We start from the raw sequence: 25,099 nt of genomic DNA, 5'->3' as shown, positions 1-25,099 counted from the left end.
CTTTTTAAGTACTTGCTGTGCCATAAACTCTTTCCAAGAACTTGAGCGTGTCATCCTGTGCCTCAGTTTGTCAGCCATAAACAACACTTTGATAGTTCTCTCTCCCAGGGTGGGACGAGGACCCAAGAGTCACTCTGAAGTTGTCAAACACCCCATTAATATCATCTGCCAGACAAGACGTTGGTTAAAACCTCTCTCCAAACATCCACCAATACAAATATGTTCATTTCCACTCTCCCAGAGGTGCTATTTTTTAAACAGCTCTGATGGAGAAGAAAAGGTAATTATGGTTAATGGCATTTTCTAAAGACAGCAGAGTGGGGAGAAGCCAGGGCATTGTTTTTACACGTGGCTGTACCGGTGTGACCTGTGGAACTGGTTGAGCTCAGCTTGCAAAAACCCAGCCCCTTCTGTCCTGCCCAACAACGTCTGCTAAGCCCAGAGTCCTACTGCAGTTTCAGACCAGCTCCAGCTCCCTCCTCCTTCTCCTGCATCCATCTGGCCACTAAAATATTAAGCTGATGTACCTGCAATAAATACCTTTGTTCTTAGAAATCTTTGGGGTTGGTTTTTTGGGGTATTTTTTGTTGTTTGCAATGTTGGGGTTTTTTTTGTGGCAGTTTTTTTGGGTTTTGGTGGGTGTTTTGTTTTATGTGTGTGTGTTTTGGTGGTTTTTTGTGTTTGGTTGGGGTGTTTTCTTTTGTTGTTGTTTGGTTGGGTTTGGTTTTGGTTTTTGCTTGTTTTTTGGTTTTTGTTTTTTTGGGTGGTTTTTTTGTCGTTGTTGTTTTTGGTTCTTTGCTTTTCATTTTTGGGGGTTATTTTGGTTTTGGGGGTTTTTTGGGTTTTGGGGTTTTTTTGTTGGTTGGTTTTTTTAATGGGACCAAGCAGCAGCATCGGAAAAAAGGGATAAAACCAAGACATGCCCTCTCAGCACGGGACAGCTGAAGCCATGTCACTCAACGTGCCGCTGTCAGTGGGGTGATTGAGGTGGACAGGAGGGACGGGAATGGCCACAGGCTGTAAAGGACACGGGCAGGTGGGAGGACGGGGCGATGGGGTGGGCTGGCGGGGGGGTAGGTGATACAAAAGGGACAGTGACAGCCTGGCAAGGACCACATGGGGATGGTGGGGGAGCATCTCAGGGGTAGAGCAAGGCAGAGAGGGGAGGCAGAGGAAAATCCAGGGTTGCAGAAGGCTGGTCTGTCCTGAGTAGGATGAGATAACTAGCGGTAGAAAACTCTTTAGCAATAGACCTATCAAGGGAGTTCAAAGGATGCTAATGGAAGGAAGGTGGGGGAAATGAGGCCAGATGGTGGAAAAGTGAGTGAGGGGAAGGGAATTTAATAAGATGTCAGAGTGGTTCCAAATAATGTTTATCGATATGGTGATAGGCACTTGATATATAAAAACATAAATATATATATATAGATATATGGAGAATAAATATAAGTATATATATACTAGGGAGAAGAAAAAAATGAGGCAGTGGTATAGAGGAGAATGGGAGAGGAGGAAATAGCCACTTGCCCACACGCACTCACACACGTGGGGGGGTCAGTAGTATAAGCTGCTTCAAGGGATTTTTTTTTAGCCCCAGCCTCTGCTAAAGGACTCTTGGGCACCCCAGGCATAGGCTGCTTGCTGGACAGCATTTCTGACCACACCATCTCCTGCTTCCTTGGGGAAACCCTGAAGAGGAGGAAAACACAGCTCGTTGAAGATGCCAGCCCATATAACACCCCTGGGGTGCTATGAAGCAACAAAGAACCCAGGAGAGGAGGATGAAGAAACCGACCGCTTTTTTGCTGGAGGTAATGTCTGATTTGCTTTTTTTTTTAGTTCAATATCTCCTGCGATGTGAGAATTGCTGATATTTATTGCCAAGCCCAGGGAGAACAGGGTTGCATGAAGCATCGTAAGGAAGTCTGGGCAGGGCAAGAGATGCGAGGATGGAAAAGGGAAGAGTGATGCCCTTGTTGTCCAAACAGGATCCCACACTCAGTACCAAGATCCCCCACTGCCTGGATGTAGCCCATGGTTGTGGCTTTGGAGCATCCCTTCACAGTGCATGTGTTGTAGAGTCATAGCTGTGGATAGGCAAAACCAGGGGGTGTGTTTGATTTTCAGCAACATCTTAAAAAAAATAACAAAAAACAACAAACAGGGTTTGGTTCACAAGAGCAGAAGAGTTGGTGTTTGGTGCTTTCTTGGCCAGATCTCGCATCTCACAAGGCAAACCTTCAGTGACCCCGGGGATACAGGGACCACTGAGGAGGGACTGTAGGATCTCAGCCAGTCTGCAGAGGCTGGAGGGCCAGTGTCATCTCCTGGGAAGTGCTGCAATCTCAGATTGCTCCCGAGGAGCTTCCTTTGACTGTAAAGGGTGTTCAGATGCAACCTTCTAGTTTTGTTTTGCATCTTGAAATAAATGTTCAGCAGCACGTTTCCTCTAGTCCCTCCCTGTCCACCAAAGCCAGCTGTTAGACTATGGCACCTCCACGTAGTTTTTGATATATTTATCACCCCAGAATCCTTAGTAGGCAACAAAGTGCTTTCCCCATTTCACAGATGGAAAGCAGAGTACAGGCATACAGAGATGCAAATTCATCCCTGTTACCTCTAGACCCCTAAATCAGGAGCCTAAATGAAGAGAACAATCAACCCTGGCTCCTTCTGGAGTCAATGGAGAGAGATGGGTCCCTTTCAACACACTCCTGGGCCCTCTTTGTGGGTTTCTGCCCTCCATGGGTTCCTTGTATTCCAATCATGTTAACAATACTGGTTATTTTAACTGGGAATGCAGGACAGAAGCCGTCAAGAGCCCAGTATTGGTTTATCCTCCTCTTGTCTCAGCACATCCCCCCAGCTCCCTGTGGCTGGACCACGAGGGAAGGAACTAACCAAAAAAGACACTAGAGAAAAAGGGCACTGTCCGCCTGCCGAGGGCTGTACCCAGATCACACCATTGTGCCTCTTGGCTTCCAGGAGAAACCTCAGGCTGCAGAGGGGGTTCATGATACCAGGTGATCCAAAAATCCCCAGCTAAACAGTCTTAGATGCAGAAAGAAGACAAGGGAGATTCTCCACCTTTTCAAGCCAGTGGCAAAAATCCTACCAGCTTCCTGAAGGGCAGTTATCCTAAACTGCACTATTCTCTAACTTCACTTGCATTCAAGATATGGAAAAAAAAGGGAAAGCTAAAGGGCAAAGGAGACCAAGCTGAACCTGTATGGGTATTGCTACAGGCTCTCTATTTTGTCCCAGGCAAACAATTTCACCTCTGTGCCTCAGTTTCCCCACCCATAAGTGGGAAATATTGTTGAGCAGGTTTTGCTCAAGGGCAGTTATTCTGCTCTGGTGCGAAGGATCAGACTGGCTAAAGAAAGTATGATGGGGCTAAGCCATAGCCAAAATGTCAGTTTAAAAGCACCATTTATTAGACCAGATCAAGCAAAGAATACAATTTAAGGAGCCATAATGTGAATACCTTTTTATGTTGAGTTAAAAGTGGTAGAAAATCAGACTAGCGGGATGGACAGGAACACTGCCAGGACTTCTGGTGATTCTGACACAGCCTTTCTAAGTAACCCTGGGCAACTCACTTATTTTCTCCAGCTTTGTACTATGCTTAGCACCTCTCGTTTTCAAGACACTAAATGTCAGCATGCTAGGAGGTGCTTATTGAGGCCTTATTCCCACTTACTTCAGGCAGAGAATTCATGACCATAGTATACGGAGCAAACCAAATAAACTCTGAGACACCCTCATGAAACCCCACCAGATTTTGAAAAACACAGGCCTACAAAACACCTCTAAAACCCAAGTTCCTAAATATAGTCTCTGGTGAGACACAGGCAATATTTTGCAGACAGATGCAAACTTGCTTTGCTGAGTTTTAAACTTCCTGGAAGCTGTGGTCAGGATAGCATTTAGATGAAACTAATTAGCCCTGCTGCACAAATATACCCTCAGACAACTAATTTGGGTCCCAGGGCTACAATGTTAACCAAAGTGATTTGCCCACAGTCCCACAGAAAATTTGCAAAAGAAGCAAGAAAAGGCTCTACGTGAGTTTTTGCCTCATGCAAGGTGCCTCTTGATGTAGGTAGGGGGACAATGAGGTGGTAAATTCCCACTTTGCAAAGGTTTGGGCTCAAATCCTTTCTGTGGAGAGGAGCAGAGCACTCAGAAGAATTAGGGAGAGGGACTGTTACACCTTTTAGCTCTCACGCTGAGGTTTTTTATTGCTTTTAAGTCAATGGAATGACTCTTATTTACCCATTCCCTTCTTTTCACTGCCGCCACATCAATACACTTCATTGTACATGTGAGTGTAGACAGGCTAAGCAGCCTCCATCCTCCCAGTGACAACTGCTCGTAGGAAAACATCCACCTTGCAATCCAGAGTGGAAAAAGAAATTTGACAAAGAGCCCAGAAGAGTGAGTGCACGAATACCAGGCATGTTATAGAGCCCGTTTGGGGAGTATCACCTCCCATGTTGTCCTCGGTGGCAAACCATCCCGATCCCAGTGACCCCAGGGGGACAGCTGTCCCATTCTTTCCTCCTTCTCTTCCTCATGCCAGGCATGGACAGATGTGGCTCTGGATATGCCTCAGACGATTGGGTTACTCTCAGAGGCTCAAAAAGGCATGATCTGTTGGCTCTTAGTTTGCATTTCTGTTGTTTGCAGTGAACATAGTGTTCTTGGGTAGTCAAAATGCCAGATACTAGCTCTGAATTCATGCGTTTATGCCCTATTGGCTTCCTTCTTCGCAGGTTTTTATTGTCATTCTTGTGAATCTTTACATTTATGTATGTGTCCCATTTCATTCCTTAATTTCTAGTAATTTAGCTATAATTTCCAAATCCATGTTTCCTCACTCTGCACATTTTTTGTTGTTTTTTTCTTGAACCTCATAACTGTTTTCTGGCAAGTCGACCCAGTAAGCGACTGCAACTGTCTCATTCCCTTCAAGTCGTTGAATTTAATACAAATCTTGCTCAAGTTAGGTTTCAGTAACTTCAGTACAATCCCAGTTTCACCTGCCTAAAACCCCAACCCACAAAATGTACCAAATAATGTGTATAAATAAGGAATATTCACCTACCTACATGCTTGGAAACAAGGAACTTTTAAATTACTAGGTCTGTTTCATTGTTAATTACTCAGAACTGACTATATGGTCCCAGAATTCATATGATGGCTTGAGAATTTAGTAAGCACCTATAAACATACCTTATAATTAACTGAAGGACAAAATATATATTAAATTAGTCTGGAAAATTAATCTGTGCAAAACTTCTGTGCTCTAAAACTCTTCAGCTTATTTCAGAACAAAAAGCAAAAAGGAAATCCCTCAGAAAGGAGTAATCTTGGATAAGAGCTGTTGGCATTTCTGTAAGAACACGGGAGTTTAGACAGCTTAGCAAAAGTCAGGAATCAAAACAAAAGCTTTGCTAAAGATGACTGCTATTCATGTCTGCATAAGATTTTTCCTCCCTTTTCTTTAATCCTTTTCTTTAAATGTTATATGTAGATATATATATATATATATATATATATATTTAGTCCCTTCAACTTTAGGCCAAATTTTTTATTAAAATAATGAATTTTATTGAAGGTGTTATTTCCTTCTCTATTTTCTAGATAGCAATTTTCCATTTCTTCCATTTTAGGAATGGAAATCCCCTCCTCCTGCCCTCGGTCTCCTCTAGGTTAAGCTTCCAGGCTCCCAATGCCAGTCTGTGATGGTACCTGTGTGTCTTGTCAGTGCTGCCCAGATGCTACCGTGATTGGACATACAACTTCTGTGTGTCCAATACCCAACAAATTAGGTGACTCTCACCTCCTTACTCTCCTCTGTCATGCCTAATAGCCATGTGTACAAAGGTACAGTCATGTACTTGACAGCAAATGGGATGAGGATTCTAGAAACCTGGTACTGATCCCATTTTCCACTTCCCTCTGCTGTGCCTCAGCTTCCCTGCCTGGCACGTACAAGTTTGCAATCAAAAACTTTTGTTCAATGGCAATGAGAAGCAGGAAATCTGGGGTCAGAGCTCTGGGGGGCACTTTGCAAGCTTAAATTGAATTTCATTGGGAAAAGTACCTTTTTTCCTTACTGGAGAAAATCTCTTAAAATACACAGCTGTTTCTATAGCCCCTATTCCAGTCTTGTTTGCAACACCAAATGCAGCACAGAGACGAAACAGGGTTTGTTTTATCTACCTGATTAAGTGCTTATAATAATGAGTAATAAAAATCACACAGATCCACATGAGGGCTAACTGGCCTAGGAAGTAACATATATTCATATATTATTATTGATAACTCGTGTAAACAGATTTCTGCACCCAAAAGAGTGGGAACCCACAGACTGAGTCACAGCACTATTGAAATCTCTGGGAGTTTTACCCTGATGTCAACAAGACTTAGCTTTTGAGTTCTTAATCTTAACTCAAAATGTAATAAATGCTCCTATAATGTTGGTCTGTCTTACGTTTTAAGAAAATAAAGAACAGGAATGTTTGGCTGGGGGCCTTTTTAGCACCTGTATTGCCCTTGGTTTAAAAATCTCTATATAATGCAAATGAGACACCACTCCTGATCATGTGGACTTTTAAGCAATATCAGTCGGTGCATGACTCGTATTTCTCTGAAATTCTTATTCACTTGCTTGTATCAGTTACTGACATCAATGAAGTAATGACTGAGTTCATGAAGTTCCCTGTCATTAATTGTTCTAGAAATCACAGAATTGCTTTATCTTGCTTTAAAACAAACAAGCAGCTCCTCCCAAAAGCCACCAATCTGTTCACTGCACTCAGTAAGTCTTTTTACATGAGGAGAATTACTTACAGCAGCATTTATAATAACAGGATCACGAAATTTGAAAGTGAAAATAAATCTGAACCATTCCTAGACTCAGCAACCTCTAAATCCATGGAAAAGAAACACTACTAATGTTGTATGAACTACGAATTTGTGTTTGTAAATAGCGCAAGTTTTCCAAGTTCTGCTGGATTGCTGCTCTTTAAAGGGATGCAGCTATTACCTGTCCCAGGAAGTTCCCTGTCAAATGTTGTGATAACTGAAACCTGAAATACTGCTTCAGCAAAGTAATTTTTGTTACAAATATCTGTAATTGCCTCTCCACTGTCGACAGATACAGAAGCAGGGTCCAAGATGAGGCTCAGGAGAGAAATATGACTCTTTTGCTGTGAGCTTCCCATACACCATGGACCAGCCATGTACCTCTCAGCATCACTTTTCCTCCCAACACACAAGGAAGGTTCAGACTGGATATTAGGAAACAATTATTCATGGAAACGGCTGTCAGGCTTTGAAATAGGCTGCCCAGGGCAGTGGTGGAGTCATCATCCTTGGAGTTGTTTAAAAGACACATGGATAAGGTTCTTAGGACCATGGTTTATCACCAGAATGAGGTTAATGGTTGGACTCGATGATCTTGAGGGTCTTATCCAGCCAAAACGACTCTATGATTCTGTCATCTTATGACTCTATACAAATCCCCCTTCCATGCCTTGTCATATCCACAAGCTATTTAGTCCTTGAAATTTGGCTGTAAGTAAAAACGTAGATTACTGACCAGATCAGCCCCAACTGAGCATTATGATGAGCAATGCCATGGGATGGACTTCCATCCTAAACTCTTTTATAGATGTACATCATGTAAGGATAGAGATTTATTGAGTAACTGACAGAAAGAAAAAGCAAGGGTAGAAAAACTGAGGTGCTTACGTGTGAGATGTGAAAAATCAGCCATGTCAGGGGAAGTTCCAAAAGAGACTTTTTCTGAATTAGCATCATGCAGGGGAACACCTCTGCCACGGGGAAGGATGGAGAGCCCTGTAGGCATGAAGACAAACCATGACCCAACCTCTTAAACACAATAAAACACCTTGAGAGTGACAGAGGCGGGAGAGAGGCCTCCACGCTCCAAGGAGACATACAACCTCGGAGGAGAAGATGTGCTGCTCTGCTCTCTGGAGTCTGTGCCTAGCCAGCATCCTCTCACCAGCATCTGCCTTTAAAAAGCCTTTGTGTTTCCTTGAAATCTTGGGGCTCTTCCCACCTAGATTTTAGTGCTGAGACTGTTCCTCATTTGTTTGACTCTTTTAGAAGAGAAGACGTGGGAAAAGGCTTATCTTCTTTTTCTACCCTATATATTTGTGTGTACTAGCTGTGTATCACTAGCCTAGTATCATTGTTACTTCTGTCCCTTTTCTCATCCTCAGAGAGGCTTCAACTTAGAAAGAAATAATCTTTACGAATCTTCCCCACTCAGAACAAGAGTGTGCAATAGCCCCAAATCAAAGACTTCATATAGGAGTGGACACCAGGATACCCTGTGATTCACTTTTGCAGGTCATTTCTGTCATTAAAAACAGAAATCCATACATATGTCCTGACCTCTGTGTCATGACAAACTCCTCTCAAAGGCGTACCAGGACATGACATGAGTTGGAACACAGGAAATTCCAATTAGATATCAGCAGACAGATTTTTCACCACGAAGGTAGACAAACCCTGGGGCAGAGACCCAAAGAGGCTGAGGCATCTCCATCCTTGGAGAGATTCAAACTCAGCTAGACATGATGCTGAGTTCCAGTATAGGTTGGGGAATGACCTATTAGAGAGCAGTGTAGAGGAAAGGGACCTGGGGGTCCTGGGACAGCAGGATGACCAGGAGCCAGCACTGGGCCTTTGTGGCCAGGAAGGCCAATGGTACCTGGGGTGGGTTAGAAGGAGGTGGTCAGTAGGTCAGAGAGGTTCTCCTGCCCCTCTACTCTGCCCTGGGGAGACCACACCTGGAATATTGTGTCCAGTTGTGGCCCCTCAGTTCCAGCAGGACAGGGAACTGCTGGAGAGAGTCCAGTGCAGGGCAACAAAGATGCTGAAGGGAGTGGAGCATCTCCCGTGTGAGGAAAGGCTGAGGGAGCTGGGGCTCTTGAGCTTGGAGAAGAGGAGACTGTGGGGTGACTCATTCATGGGGATCAATATGGAAAGGGTGAGTGTCAGGAGGATGGAGCCAGGCTCTTCTCGGTGACAACCAACAGTAGGACAAGGGGTAGTGGGTACAAAAGAGAACACAAGAGATTCCACTTAAATATGAGAAGAAACTTCTTCCCGGTGAGGGTGGCAGAGCCTGGCCCAGGCTGCCCAGGGAGGTTGTGGAGTCTCCTTCTCTGCAGACATTCAAACCCACCTGGACACCTTCCTGTGTAACCTCATCTGGGTGTTCCTGCTCCAGCAGGGGGATTGGACTGGATGAGCTTTCCAGGTCCCTTCCAGTCTCTAACATTCTGGGATTCTGAGCAAACTGACCTAAGTTGGCCCTACTTTGTGGCAAGAGATGCACAAGAGGCCTCCAGACATCCCTTCTGACCTAAACAACTCTGTGATTCTGTAACTTAAAAGCTTGTTTCTGAACAACCTGGCCAGGCTCCAGTGAGCTGTTGTCTGCTCTTGAAAGTGTTGCCTACTTGGCCAGAAAGCTCTCCAGGTTAGGGACTATTTCCCCGTGCATGTATGAGTGGCTGCTTTTCTCAGCCACATCCTCAAGGCCTTGCCTCAATAATAATAATAAAATGAAAGGGAAGAACACTCTGTTTATCACTTCTCATCTTGTCGGGCATTGGAACAGGCTGCCCGGGGAAATGGCTGAATCATAGTCCCTAGAGGTGTTTAAAAGATGTGTAGATGAGGTTCTTAGGGACATGGTTTAGTGCCAGTGTTGAGTTAATGGTTGAACTCGAAGATCTTGAAGGTCTTTTCCAACCAAAATGATTCTGTGATTCTATATGACCCTTTTTTTTTTTTTTTTTACAGCAGACTCTAGTGTTTCAAGATTTCAGGGTGATGAAAACAAGTCCAATACATGCCGAACATGGACCTCCATGCGCGCACATGAGATTCCAGCCTTCGTCACTCTGCAATGGCACACATGGCAGTGCTTGCAAATGATGGGCAGTGCAAAATCTGAACCATTTGAAAATATATCTCCAAACCACCCCAAACTGACTGAGGCCACCAGCAAAATTACAGGTTTTTATGCTGCCACGTATTTTTCAAAGAGGAAACCCAGCTCAGACCCAAGAGGAACCCAGGTTCAGACCCCCAGCTCTGCAACACTGCTTAAGAGCAACGTTGCCTCTTGAGGAGTGGAGGATGGACAGCTGTCCTGCTGTCCTGGTCACCATCCAGACTTCTCTTATGAGATTACATGCTTCTTTATATCCCCATAGGGATTAGGCTGCTATGGAATGTAAGGAAGTGTGTGGTTTCAGGGAGACATCGCCAGTGTTCTCTGCTTCCAGCTACTGCAAGACAAATGCTTTTCTGTAATTGCATTTTACTGGAATTTGACTTTGTCAAATGCAGTCAGGCAGGTTATATTCAGTCTACAGTGGCCTCGGTGCCCACGGAAACCACATAAGGATCTGCAAGTCTAAAAAGGATGCAAACTCCTGGATCCATGCAAATTTGATAACAAAGATGTACTCCGCATATATTTCTCCAGAAAAATCACCCATCTGATTATAAGCTCCACCTAAACAAAAGTTTATTTACACTGTCCTGAAAATGGTTTTCAAGGGCATTCTGAAAATCACTACATCGCAGATAGCCTCAATTATTGTCATCCATTCTGCGTTGGTGGAAAACGCTTCTGATTTAGTGACATGGAGAAAGAAGTAAACAGCACTGGGCAGGAACGGCTTGCAAAGAGCAAGACTGAATGTGATCTAGATCTCATATCAGTTGCAAAACTCTCCTCTTTACTCACAGTAAGTCAAAACAAGATCTTTTTTACTAAGTTCAAAATGAATGCTACAGATACAGGAATTGCTGTAGGGGATTGATCATGATTAATTCAATACACTGTCTCAGCACCGTAATAGACAGAACAAGCTGCAGAAAGTTGCCTCTTATTTAATGTGACACTATAGACAAAAGCAGGCATGCAGCCCTTTCAAAAATTACAGACTTGTTTTCCTAAATATGTTGTAATTTGGGATAGTCTTGCCATGTACACAAACACCCCTATGTCTTCTGAGCACTGTTTAATTCTTTGCTCTGATAAGACCGTGTAGCAATGAGTTCAGTATATTCTTTTGCAAACTGCAAGACAAGTGGACTAGTTGCCTTTCACCCACCTAGGACAGCCTGGAGATATCTCCAGAATACCCTGAATATCCTGTTCCTAGGAGCTGAAGACCTCAAGCCATTTCTAACAGATTACCTTGTTACCCATTAGGGCAAATATTCAAAATTGTGGCACTTTTCAATCAGTCTAATTTGTTTTAAGAGAGCACTTAGGAAATATTTTGAAGCTCTGCAGTGATGGGGACAGTTGCTGGCATTATGGTCAAGATTTTGAGAAGTTTTCATACCCTCATTTCCCTTGGAAAATTGTAGGAATTCCACCCCAAAATACCCTCAGCAAACCTGATGTATTTAGAGGTTCAAAGAGATGTCTATGCTGCAGAGATTAATGATTACATCTTAATTTTAACCCTGCTATGAGTGGTACTGTTAGCAGGTACGTGCAGTCATTCAGCAAATTCATACCCATATATGACTTGGAACAGGCTGCCCAGGGCAGTGGTAGAGTCACCATCCCTGCAGGGGTTTAAAACACACATAGATGAGGTTCTTAGGAACATGGTGTAGTTCCAGTGTTGGGTTAACAGTTGGCCTCGATGATCTTGAGGGTCTCTTCCAACCACAGTGATTCTGTGATTCTATTCATCCGACCTCTGGGCCGGTTCTGTAGTTCAGGTTGGACACACACTGCTGTAGGCAACACTGGAGCCAACTAGCTTATATCCCAGCAGCTTGTATGAGGCCATTGCTCGGCCTCATACTCCAAAGAGGCTTTGGCATCTAAGAGTCTAATTTGCACTGTCTACACCACTATTAGTTCTCTAAGTGGTGCCAGAACCTGTGTTCTTGTTATCAAACCAATGGGCAAAAAAACAACTGTTCAGCTGTCTCACTTTCTTAAACAGATGGTCATCTTCAAACTCCCTACTGGGAATGGTTCTTGATATGTTCTAATTCCCAACCTGAGCTTGGGAACTGTTGGGGTCAGTGCTAGTCAACACAGGCCAAAACTGTGCCAACAACTGTGCTAAACACAGCAGAAACCACTGAGTTCCTGTGCTTGTATCTCAGCATCATTTAATATACCAATATAGACCTTGAAACCAATGACATTTATCTTCCTCAGTCACCAAGATGGTTTGCAAAATTTCAGTCTGAATCAAAACCAAGGCTTCTGCATCTGACCCAAACCCTGTGGTCTCCTAGATGTAACTCAAGAAGGTGCTTGTCAAACATTGTTTCATCCTGTCCTTCTTCTACGGATTTCACTCTTAGGTTATGTAGACTAAGTCTGAAGAGAAACAGAGTAGAGGAAAATTATCTTTTTTTGTTTAATCATAACAACTGTGCAAAATAAATTGGAAAGATGGGAAAAAATAAATGGGCACACATTGGAAACAGCAGGCTGGGGTGTGAATCCTGACCTCTGTTCTCTCCTCAGCTTTGTTGAGCAACCCACTGCCCGTGTCTCAAACACAACACTTGTTTTCTTCATCCAGTGAACACTTTACCTCTAAAACTTTGACAATGTTGTAGTCTGTGGAGATCTGGATTTCATTTAGCTGCCTAAAAATATGTTCCTAGTAACTCTGGAGACATCTTAAGGATTGTTGACCGGCTTCTCTCTCTTCTTCAGGTATGTCTTATGCCATACCTGCATGACACATGTGGTTGTCTCAGACTCTCTTTACAGTAAGAGTGATAAAATACTGGCCCAGGTTACCCAGAGAGGAGGTGGATGCCCCATCCCTGGAGACATCCCAGGCCAGGCTGGACGGGGCTCTGAGCAACCTGAGCTGGTGAAGATGTCACTGCTCATGGCAGGGGTTGGACTAGATGAGCTTTGAAGGTCTCTTCCAACCCAAACTATTCTATGATTCTGTGGCTCCTCGGATGGTGCCAGATGCTTATGTGCTGGCAAATGAAGCCAACGCTTCTGGCTGGTCAGCTGAACTTGTCCCTAGTCTTGACTGACTGTATGAATTTGGGGTTTAAATCTGGAGTGGAATCCCATCCCTCATTTACTTTCTGCAGCTGTCTCCAGCCTGCAAACGCCTGTTCCACTGGAGCATTAACTCATCAGCATTAACTCTTGCCGCACAGCATGGGGCAGAATTAAGTTACAGGCACACACTTGCAAGGACACATGAGAAGAAATAATGCAGACTAGTCATGCAGACACAGGACTGACGTTTAGGGAAAATTATAGCCTGGCTGGAGGTCAAGGCCGCTGTTTTAACTCTGTTCCTCCCTCCATCATCTGGTTGGGCCATTCATGCTCGGACTGAAGGTAAAATTATCAAATAGCTTAAGGACAGGTTTAAGTGTTCATCACTTCCATCAAGGCTGCAACAGTCTAGTCCTACGGGAGACTGAATGAAATTAATATCATAGAATCATAGAATAATTTTAGTTGGAAGGGACCTTCAAAGCTCATCCAGTGCCACCCCTGCCATGAGCAGGGACATCTTCACCAGCTCAGGTTGCTCAGAGCCCCGTCCAGCCTGGCCTGGGATGTCTCCAGGGATGGTTCATCCACCACCTCTCTGCCCAACCTGGGACAGGCTCTCACCACCCTCATTGCAAAAAATTTCCTCCTCATGTCTGGCCTGAATCTTCCCCCTTTTATTTTAAAACCATCACCCCTTGTCCTATTGCAACAGGCCAATAGTAATAGTGGCTGAATGCTTATTTGAGCTGTTCTTTTGGCAGCAACGTGGATACCTACATAGGGAATAAGGAATTTATACTGCTGAGGTTGCCTTGCTAATGAATAGCCCTGATAAAAAAAAAAAAGGAAATTAGAATAAAGCAGAGGAGTCCTGAGGTTACTCAGGTTAATATTCCTCCCAAGACTGAGTACTGTTAGGGGCAAAAAAAACAATCACCACAAATACCCCCCCAAAAAACTCCTAAATAAAATGTATCTCAGAAAAAAATGCATTAGGTCCCTGTAAAACCACATGCACATGGAAAGGGGCTTATGTACAGGGTTGGAAAAATGCTGCTTTTGTCCTGTTTGGAAGCTGCCCCATTCCCTGCTGCTCGTGGTCGCCGGCAGCTGTCTCCTCTGTGGGAGTCCCAGGTACAGCTGGAGGGCTCGGGACGGCACTCTGAAAAGTGATGCCTGACTGACAACTGGCAGGTGACTTCAATAGACAAAGGAGGCGTCTTTCCTCCTTTCCTCCTTCTTGCTTTTCCTTTTATTTTTTATTACTTAAATTTAAATAATAATAATAATAATAATAATAAAGAGGAAAAAGAAAGAGAAAGCAGCAGGAAGAAAGCAGCTATATGAAGAGAAATCTCCACAGAATCACAGAATCACAGAATCGACTGGGTTGGAAAAGACCTCAGAGATCATCGAGTCCAACCCTTGGTCCAACTCTAGTCCGTACACATGCGGCTGTGGCTCAAGATGAGCAGATGCCAATCTCCCAAGCTTCAGAGGACTTTCCTCGTTATCCACTCCCAGGCTCATGAGCTGAGACCAGATACCAAGATAAACTCAGACTCCATGAAATATCTAGACAGGGACCCAGAATTCGGCTCCCCAGCCTGAAATACTGTCAACTTGTGCATTTGTGAGAAATTCACCCTGCTCCAGATGCTCACCCAGGAACTGGGACATCACATGGACCGTGTGTAGGGACCAGTTCCTGGTGAAAATAGATATATCAGAAGTCGTCTAAGATGGAAAGTGGTGAGGTTTCCTAAACCAATGTCCTAAGCTCTGCACCATCTTTCTTTCCATTTGGCAGTGGTAAGCATCAGTGCTTCTAACTAATCAATCTAACATATCTAATTCCACTTGCAGGTAAAGTGCAATGAAGCCAAGCAACTTATGTGGTCAGGAGCTATGCTCTGCTCTGGCTGGTCAAACGGAACCAAGCCCATCTTCCTCGGAGGTTTGGTCCCCTTCAACCAGCTATAGCAGTGTTGAAAACATCAAGCCAGGAAGATGTGCCTCCCTACACCTCAGCTCTACCCCATCCATTCCTCCTGGAGCGATCTGCTGCCCCTCTGAACATCTCCAGAGGATCATCTGAGGACGAACCACCTGAAAAGGTTTGAAATATGTTTTTGGTTTTAATAAGCATCACTGTAAGGGTGCTTGCCCTTGCAAGGACACGTACGTGTGCCTACTCCAGCATTACGACAGGCCCAAAATGTAGCATACAAGGCTTGCTGGCTCTGTAGTATTCAGCAGGTTTCTAAGTCAATGTGGATCTGCAGGGCCTTGACATACAATCTTTTTTGTTTCCCTTCCCTACCAAATGTCTATCCACACACCCCCTTTGCTGAGCATTGCCAGTCCCAGTAATTTGTATTTAATTTTTTTTTAAAAGTGATCAAGAACAAGAATAACATTTCATTGAAAGCACACTGTGTCAACGTGTCTTTTTAATTATTTTTTAATGCAAAAAGGTGCTACAAATAACCATGTTCTACAGGGTGAAGGTTAGCCCATAGCCACTTAGCCCACAACACACACACATCACTTCATACATCTTCGTGCAAGGTATCTTCTGAATCTTCCCATCCACACCACACTGCAGCAAATGAAGAAAACCAGCCAAATAATTTGAACATGGCTTTGCTGACAGGCCCTGACCTGTTTCCTGAGCCAGTCAATGAATTTAGATGCCTAACTTTAGACATACACCTCAGCAAGTTGTTCTCTGTCCCCGCCTGAGCAAAAAGAAGTGCAAAGCTATCAATAAATAAATGAACAAACATATATCAATGTAAGTTCATTATGTTCACTATCTGGGATGCCCTGATATTTTGCTGGATGGATGGGGTGGAGAATGTTGTGCAGAACATCAGTGGAATGGATGCTGTACAGAACAAGGACCAGCATCAGTGTGTCCCGATCAATGTGTCTTCTACAGGACAGTGATGCTCCATGGAGTGTCACATGCTCCCCATCCCTGCATTTTCACTATGGAGATGCACTGGGGCACAACTTCATTTTTGCCAGGTCTCCATGGACAACGTTCTTTGGAAGATGCAGACACACAGGTTGACAGCACACAAAGTGCCAGTCTGGCCAGGATCTGTGTGACAGACAGAACAAAGGACACCAGCTATTAGGTCCCCATCTCATGTCATTGGGGTTTTCTAAAAGACAAGTAACATGGGTTTGCTGGCACTACTGAATCTAAAAGGTGCAGTAAATTCAGGTCAAAAAACAAATTTTTCCAATATACTCAAGTTTTTCTCTCATGCCAAATACACAACTCGTAATGAACAAGGACTGTGTCATCACTGACAGCTCATGGATCTTAACCACCGCATGAGCAGAGATGCCACATGTCAGAGTCCTAAATCCCCAGAGGTCTCTTAGTACTTCAGGCAAAATGCTCCCAGTTTGAAACAGCTCCTGGAGATGAGTCAAAAGGGGATTTCTTTTTAACATCTCATATCTTCACTGCATCTCCACTCTACACAGCTTGGGTTTTCTCAGCCTCAGCACTGCCCTGCAGCAACACCACATCTATGCAAGGTCCACCTGCATGGTACAGCACTGGGGTTTGCAGCGAGAGCATCCTAACACAGTGGGCAAAGAGAACATTAAGATACACAATCCTCAGCTTTTCTGGCTCCCTTTTTCGTGGCAGGAAATGTTGTCTGGAAATACGGTCCAACAAAAATAAAAACCAGCCCGAACTGAAGATCCAACAGTTCCAGCATGGTACTTAGGAGCTGTATCTCTGCTAGAGAAATCACAGAATCCCAAAATGTCATGGGTTGAAAGGGACATGGAAAGCTCATTCAGTGCAATCCCCCCGTCGGAGCAGGAACACCCAGATGAGGTTACACAGGAAGGTGTCCAGGTGGGCTGGAATGTCTGCACAGAAGGAGACTCCACAACCCCCCTGGGCAGCCTGGGCCAGGCTCTGACACCCTCACCGGAAAGAAATTTCTTCTCATATTTAAGTAGAATCTCTTGTGTTCCAGTTTGTACCCATTACACATTGTCCTATCATTGGTTGCCACCGAGAAGAGCCTGGCTCCATCCTCCTGACACTCACCCTTTATATATTTATAACCATGAATGAGGTCACCTCTCAGTGTCCCCTTCTCCAGCTCCAGAGCCCCAGCTCCCTCAGCCTTTCCTCACACGGGAGATGCTCCACTCCCTTCAGCATCTTGGTGGCTGCACTGGACTCTCTCCAGCAGTTCCCTGTCCGGCTGGAACTGAGGGGCCACAACTGGACACAATATTCCAGGTGTGGTCTCCCCAGGGCAGAGCAGAGGGGCAGGAGAACCTCTCTGACCTACTGACCACCCCCTTCTAACCCACCCCAGGTACCATTGGCCTTCCTGGCCACAAGGGTCCAGTGCTGGCTCATGGTCACCCTGCTGTCCCCAGGACCCCCAGGTCCCTTTCCTCTATGCTGCTCTCCAACAGGTCATTCTCCAACTTACACTGGAACCTGGGGTTGTTCCTGCCCAGATTCAAGACTCTACACTTGCCCTTGTTCTATTTCATTGAATTTTTCCCTGCCCAACTCTCCAGCCTGTCCAGGTCTCTGGATGGCAGCACAGCTTCCAGTGTCAGCCACTCCTCCCAGCTTGGTGTCATCAGCAAACTGGCTGATAGTCACTCTATTCCCTCGTCCAAATAATTGATTAATACATTGAATAATACAGGCCCAAGTATTGACCCCTGAGGCACTCCAGTGGATCCAGGCCTCCAACTGGACTCTGTCCCATTGACCACGACTCTCTGGCTTCTTCCCTTCAGACAGTTCACAGTCCACCTCACTACCCGATCATCCAGACCACAGTCCCTCAGTTTAGCTGTGAGGATGCTGTCCTACAGCATCCTACAGTCCTATAGCACTGGCAGCGACTGCAAAGTAGGGACATGACAAAGACATGGCAGCTTATGCTCAGCCAGCACCCATGACTTCCCAAAACCCTCTTGCCATGCAAGGACCTGGCTCTTGGGGTTATCCAGGAGCACGCCCGTTATCTTTAAATCCATTTTTACAGAATATCCTCTCAACCTGTTTTCGTTTTGATTTTGCTGACAAGCCAAAGCCAACACCTTTGTCTAGAGCAATGATGTCCAGCAGAAAGAAGGGATGGAAAAATCATCCCAGCAGTTCTTACTTGTCTCCAGATGGAGTGAGACACATGCTTAAAATCAATCCTGCTTTACAAAGAGATTTGTGCTCTAGTCCCATTTAAACAGATGCCTAAAATATATGCTTGCAGGCTTCCCAAGGAACCAAAAATTGAGATAGTGACAATCGGTGACTCCTGTCTTACACAGTTCACCCAATACAGTGTTTCCAGTTTTCCCTCCTCTGAAATGCACAGCATCAGCAATGTTGAGTATTGGAAATCGATGCTGCCATTCCCATCAACTACTGTATCTTTTTTTTTTGTGAGTGTGTATGTGGATGCTCTTTCATTTTCCAGTTTACCCTCTCAGATTTGTTAAGATTTTCTTGCTTGTTTGTTTTCTCTGTAATCATTTAATTGGTTGTACTATGTACATAATGAGATTCTCACAGCACCTCAAAGATTATGGATTTTGAATGTAAAAATTTCAAGAGGTAGTTTGGGGGGTTTTTTTATATTTAAATAAAAAGAAAAAAATTATTATTATTTTATTTTTCCAAGGGAAAAAATAAAACCAGCCATATTAAAAATAAAGCCAACCAATCAAAACAAAACAAAAGCCCAGGAAAACCAGCACATAAGTGGAGATAGTCCCACAACTTAAAAAGGAAAAGAAAGTTCAGAAAACTGTCTTGCTAAGTACCTCAAAAAATTCCTGTCAAAAATATGAGTGCAGAACAAGTATATTTATCTACTTGCTCCACAATGTGAGGAAAAATAAAATATATAAAACAAGACAGAAGTTCACATTTAGCTTGTTGATGTGATGTTCCCTCTTGCTAAGCATCCTTTGCTCTGGAGTAACTGGGTAAAGGGAATCCTTCCTATACTTGTGTTCCTTCTGCATTTCAGCAGTTAATATACCAGAGACTCCACCAGGAGATTTCTTACCATTGCCATAAATCAAAACTAATAAAAAACGCCAACAAATGTTAAAAGACAAAGTCTTTTTGAATACTCAAAGCTCATAATTTTGTTTTACAATGATCTGGAACAAAATACCTTGTTACACTGAGGATCTAAAATCCAGTTTCCATGTTAAACTATCTTACAAAAAAAGAAATAAAAATATTTTGGTTTGCTTTGTTTTCCAGTGAGGTTTTTGAGTCATTTCGGTCCCCCAAGAATTGTTTGGCAAAGCAAGAAACAACACTGAATATTGAACTGAACATGGTTCAGCTTTCTCTGCCCTGGAGTAATCATGACAGGACAATATCTCATTCCTTTCTCTGCTGAGCTCTATGAGACAAGAGCATCCATCGTCCTTAGTCCTGGCACAGCAGGAACAACGAGGCCCATAGACAGCGGCATTTTCCCACATACGTTATACGCATGATTTGACTGTCACCACGTCTCATTTCACTTCATCGCTGCTAATGTGATTTTTTCCACTGACTTAAGCAAAAAGACATATTCGTCCATTTCAACTTCTTAGCCAAACAATTACCAGATAAGAAGGAACAACAACGAGTAAATTCAGGAAATAAATAATTCTTAGAAATTACCGAGTTCCCTTGTCTTCAGAAAGCACAAAAGTGACCCAATTTTTGTTCACTGCAGACACTTTAAAGCCCGAACCACTTTAGGAACAGCCTTCAGAAACTCTGCACAAAACAAACACCTTGTTTACAATAAATGACAACGTGGCGTAAATCCACCTTGAGAATATTCTGCAAAATATTTATGAATGTAAAATAAAATGAAATTTTATTGGGCATAATTTGTCCCAACTGTCCATTTTCAGGAAGTGTTGTGTTCATCCCAAAAGGGCATTTTTCAGAGGAAATATATGCATGGATATATATGTCTATATGTTCACTATGAAAAATTCAAATGGCAGACTTCTGTGACCTTGATGCAATCCACTTCAGTATCTTAGTGTTTCAAAAACAGTCACTTATGATCCAAAAGCTTTTGAGCATGGTTGTCACAGGGGACCATGGTCAGTCCTTGCTTTCCAGGGCGTAAAGCATTACTGTTCTCCCCTTTCTCCTCACAATTCTCTCGTGAAGACGAGGACCAAAACCCACCTCTTGATCAACTACCATTTATCTGCTCTTTCCTCAGCCATATCCAGGTTCTGCCAGGGCATGGGACCATTTAATCCAGTTTAAAACATCCTTTTCTCTCCCCTGAGGGAAAAAAGATTGCCTGCACACATGCAGAAAGCCTCTGCTAGTGCCGCCTTCGGTAACAAGAAAGAAAGAATCATAGGATGACAGAACCATAGAGTCGTTTGAGTTGGAAAAGACTCTCAAGATCATCAAGTCCAACCATTAACCTCACACTGGCACTACCCCATGTCCCTGAGAACTTCATCTACACATCTGTTCAGCCCTTTCAGGGATGGTGACTCCAACACTGCCCTAGGCAGCCTGTTCCAATGCCCGACAGCCCTTTCTGGGAAGAAATTTTCCCTGATATCCAATCTAAACCTCTCTTGGTGCAACTTGAGGCCATTTGCTCTTGTCACTTGTTCCTGGGGAGCAGAGCCCGACCCCCCTGGCAGTTCAGAGATCAGAAGGTCTCCCCTCAGCTCCTGTTCTCCAGCTGAACCCCCCAGGTCCCTCAGCCGCTCCCATCACACTTGTGCTCCAGCCCCTTCCCCAGCTTCGTTCCCTTTTCTCAACTCACTCCAGCACGTCAAGGCCTTTCTTGGTGTGAGGGGCTCAAAACTGACCCCAGGATTCAAGGTTTGGCCTCCCCAGTGCCCAGCACAGGGGAACAGTCACTGCCCTGGTCCTGCTGGCCACACTAATGCTGATATAAGCCAGGATGCTGTTGTAAATAAAACAGATGAGCAATCACCATCTGATAAAAATTTGACTTTGCCTAATGCAACTTTATATGGTAAAACCCTGTTTGAATCCTTTGCAAAGAAACTTCAGACCGGGATGATGAGACATTTGGGTACTTTGCCTGCTTGTCTCCTTCCGCTCGTCTCGTTTAAGTTGTTTATCAGTGATCAGTTCTTGTGCACCACAGAAGTCTTGTGATATGTAGCATGACCTGAGCTGCTGCTCTTAGACCTAAATCCCATGTCCTGAGCCAGGAACCCCCTGAGCATCAAGGGAGGTGAAGCCTTAACTGATTGTTTCAGGGAAACCAGAGTTTCTTTACAGTCGTACATGCAACTCCTGTATGTTGATACAACCTTCTAATTGCTCTGTGCAATATGGTTTACACAGGTAATGTGAAGAGCAATCATGAAATCCACCTTTAATCATCCCTAACTTTTCTCTCCTCCAAAACCTTATTGCTCCTACCCCACTCATCTTGTTCCCCCTAATGCAATAGATTCCTCTGTTCCTGAGTGTCTGCATCTTATTTCAAGGTTTATTGTATCTACAGAGACTTAATTTCAAGCATTGGTAATTTCAAAATGGTGCAGAACTTCTTAAGTGAAGGTTAGATGTAAAGACGATAATTTCTGGACTGTCACCATGATGACCATGTGGTCATAATTATGTGAATAACCTGTATAATCCACAAATGATTATTTTGTAATTTTCTCTACTTATGGGGTAGATAGAGATGGATAAAATTGCTATTTCAATTCTGCGCAGAGGAACTGTATCCGAATAAATACACAACCAGCCCACACAACGAAATCTGCTATTACAGCATACAAACAGAAAGTAAAAATAATATACAGATTCATCTTATGATGTTTATGAAACTGAAAAGTGTGTTTAAATTCTAGCTTGTTATTTCTCATTCAAACTTTTCATATCACAGAATCACAGATCACAGAATGTCAGGGATTGGAAGGGACCTGGAAAGCTCATCCAGTGCAATCCCCCCATGGAGCAGGAACACCCAGATGAGGTTACACAGGAAGGTGTCCAGGCAGGTTGGAATGTCTGCAGAGAAGGAGACTCCACAACCTCCCTGGGCAGCCTGGGCCAGGCTCTGCCACCCTCACTGAGAAGAAGTTTCTTCTCAAATTTAAGTGGCACCTCTTGTGTTCCACTTTGTACCCATTGCCCCTTGTCTTATCATTGGTTGTCACCAAGAAGAGCCTGGCTCCATCCTCCTGACACTCAGCCTTTATATATTTGTAAACATTATTAAGGTCACCCCTCAGTCTCAGGACATTTAACAAGGAGAATTCAGTCCATATAAAAAAAGGACAGCAGTCCAAAACTGGAAATGGTGCAAGTAATCTTCATGATAATCAGTTTCAAACCAGAATGCTTCAATTGCTTTTGAGATGGAGAACTGGCTCCTGTATGAATGCCTCACATCTGGCCACGTGAGGGAAAAGGTGTTTGGAAACACATGAGCCAAAAATGGAAAGAAATGCCTTTATATGTCAGCTGTTGGTATCCCTGGTCTGGAATCACAAGGAAGCATCATCGGTTCAGGGTGTCTCAGGAGAGGTCCTCATGCATTGTCCTTTCCAAACGTTTCCACCATTACCTATAATCCATTACCATTTCCCAAAGATTCTCTGGTGGAGAAACCAGACATTTCTTATCTCCCTGAGGAACAACAGGGAAGCAAAGACCAAAATACGGTTATTGCAATCTCTTTGTGGTCCATGTGGGACCTCTGTCTGTGAGCTGCTTCATAACCTCTTCTACCAAATCAGACTGGCCCGTTAGCAACAAGGAGGGTTTATAAACAACATATTTGTGAGAACTGTGGCTACACAGCTCCTTGGCTGGGAGGCTTATGGTCTGTGGCTAAAAATAAAACTCTTGGCAGAGCTGCTTGAATTATCTTTTGCAAATAAATTATCTGATGAAACAACTACGTTATCTGATCAAGTCTTTTGCAAGGAAATCATTTACATCCTAATTTGCTCTTTGTGACTATCTGCCATGGAACTGGTTTGGATGAACTACTGTCAGCTAAGATTTTGTCCATATCTTCTGCTGTTGATGTAGTATAGATATTGTTTGCTTAATTCCCACTGCTCTTTTACTAGATGTGCAAGAGTTTGACCACAGAACTATTAAAAGGATCCAAGGGTACTTAAAGAGCTGGCTGATGCCATAGCAAGACCTCTCTCCATGATTTTTCAATGTTTCTGGGAATCTGGGGCAGTCCCAGTTGGCTGGAAGCTGGCAAACCTTGTCCCAGTCTTCAAGAAGGGCAACAGGAATGACCCTGGTAACTACAGGCCTGTCAGCCCCACTTCTGTGCCTGGCAAAGTCACAGAGAAGAGTGTTCTGCAAGTTATTGAAAAACATCTGAACAACAATGCATATCACAGATATGCAGTCGTTGGTCCCAGCCAGCACAGATTTGTAAGGGGAAAGTATTGTTTGACTATGACAAGGCTGCACACCTAGTTCACCAAGGGAAGGCAGCTGATGTGATCTTTTTGGATTTCAGAAAAGCCTTTGATACTGTCTCTCACAGTCTCCTCCTGGACAAGATGTCCAGCACACAGCTGGGTAAACACACAGTGCAGTGGGTGAGCAATTGGCTAATGGGCTGGGCTCGAAGGGTTCTAGCAAATGGGGTCATGTCGGGCTGGTGACCAGTCACCAGTGGGTTCTGCAGGGATCCATCTTAGGGCCAGTGCTCTTCAATGTCTTTGTAAATTACTTAGACTCAGGATTTGGGGTACCGCTTAGCAAGTTTGCCAATGACACAAAATTGGGAGGAGCTGTCAACACTCTTGAGTGCAGAGAGGCCATGCAGAGGGATCTGGACAAATTGGAGAACTGGGCAATCACCAACCCCATGAAGTTCAACAAGGGCAAGAAGGATCTGGGGGTTCTGGTCAACGGCAAGATGAACATGAGCCAATAGTGTCCCTGGCTGCCAAGAGGGACCTGTATCCTGGTGCATCCAGCACAGCATTGCCAGCCGGGCAGGGAGGGGATTGTCCTGCTTTGCTCTGCACTGGTGCAGCCTCACCTGGAGCACTGTGTGCAGTTCTGGGGACACAGGATAAAAAAGATATTAAGCTACTGAAGAGTGTCCAGAAGAGGCTATGAAGTTGGTGAAGGTTTTAGAGGGGAAGCAACAGGAGGAACAGCTGAAGTCACTTGGTTTATTCAGCCTGGAGTAGAGGAGACTGAGGGGAGACCTCATCACAGTCTACAGCTTCCTCACAAGGGGAAGAGGAGGGGAAGGCATTGAACTCTTCTCTCTGGTGACCAACAACAGAACCCAAGGGAACGGCAGGAAGATGTGCCGGGGGAGGTTCAGGTTGGACATGAGGAAAAGGTTCTTCACCCAGAGGGTGCTGGACACTGGAACAGGCTCCCCAGGGAGGTGTCACGGCCCCAAGCCTGACAGTGTTCAAGAAGAGACTGGACAAGGCCTTCACACATGGTGTGAACTGTGGGGTTGTCCTGTGCAGGGACAGGAGTTGGATTCAATGATCTTTGTGGGTCCCTTCCAGCTCAGGACATTCTGTGATTCTATGAAGTGTCAGAGACCCAGCTATTTCATGTGATGTGGGCTATGGTCTCTATGGGATCCTGTGACACATTCATGTCCTGCAGCGGATGGGAGCGTGAGACACAGATGCTCAGTGGATTTGGGGCTGTGGGTGGTGACCTTTAAAGGACTGGACTTTACAAACAAGGTTTATCACATAATCTCATTCTCATGAAATCAGAGTGTAAACTGCAGTGCTCCTGTCTTCTTGAACATCCTCACTCTCACCCAAGATGCAGTGACCTGGCCAGGTCACTTCATTCCCACAGACCTTTGTTGCTCTCTCCTAATCTGGGATGGTGTTCTTGTGGTCCCATCTACCTTGGGGTCCAGAGGGACTAAAGTAAGAAAAGCCCCTAAACCTTCTGGTTTGCTGAGCTTTGATACTGGTCCTTCTTATCCCTCTACTGTTTTGGGGCCTGCCTTG

The 25,099-nt window shown here is 44.3% G+C and overlaps 1 long non-coding RNA gene across 2 annotated transcripts; it reads left to right on the top strand.

Moving 5' to 3' along the window:
* The first annotated feature begins 586 nt into the window (after positions 1-586).
* Positions 587-17,068, top strand: LOC135578964 (uncharacterized). 2 transcript variants are annotated; one of them, XR_010471081.1, is made up of 2 exons: positions 587-1,811; positions 14,948-17,068. It is a non-coding gene; the product is annotated as an uncharacterized LOC135578964 (long non-coding RNA). The 2 variants fall into 2 exon arrangements; XR_010471080.1 differs by lacking the exon at positions 587-1,811 and adding an exon at positions 9,209-10,811.
* Positions 17,069-25,099: the final 8,031 nt, after the last annotated feature.

The sequence above is a fragment of the Columba livia genome, chromosome 3 (genome assembly GCF_036013475.1).
Source record: "Columba livia isolate bColLiv1 breed racing homer chromosome 3, bColLiv1.pat.W.v2, whole genome shotgun sequence".
Taxonomy (NCBI): Eukaryota; Metazoa; Chordata; class Aves; order Columbiformes; family Columbidae; genus Columba; species Columba livia.
This window is presented reverse-complemented; position numbering and strand designations above follow the sequence as displayed.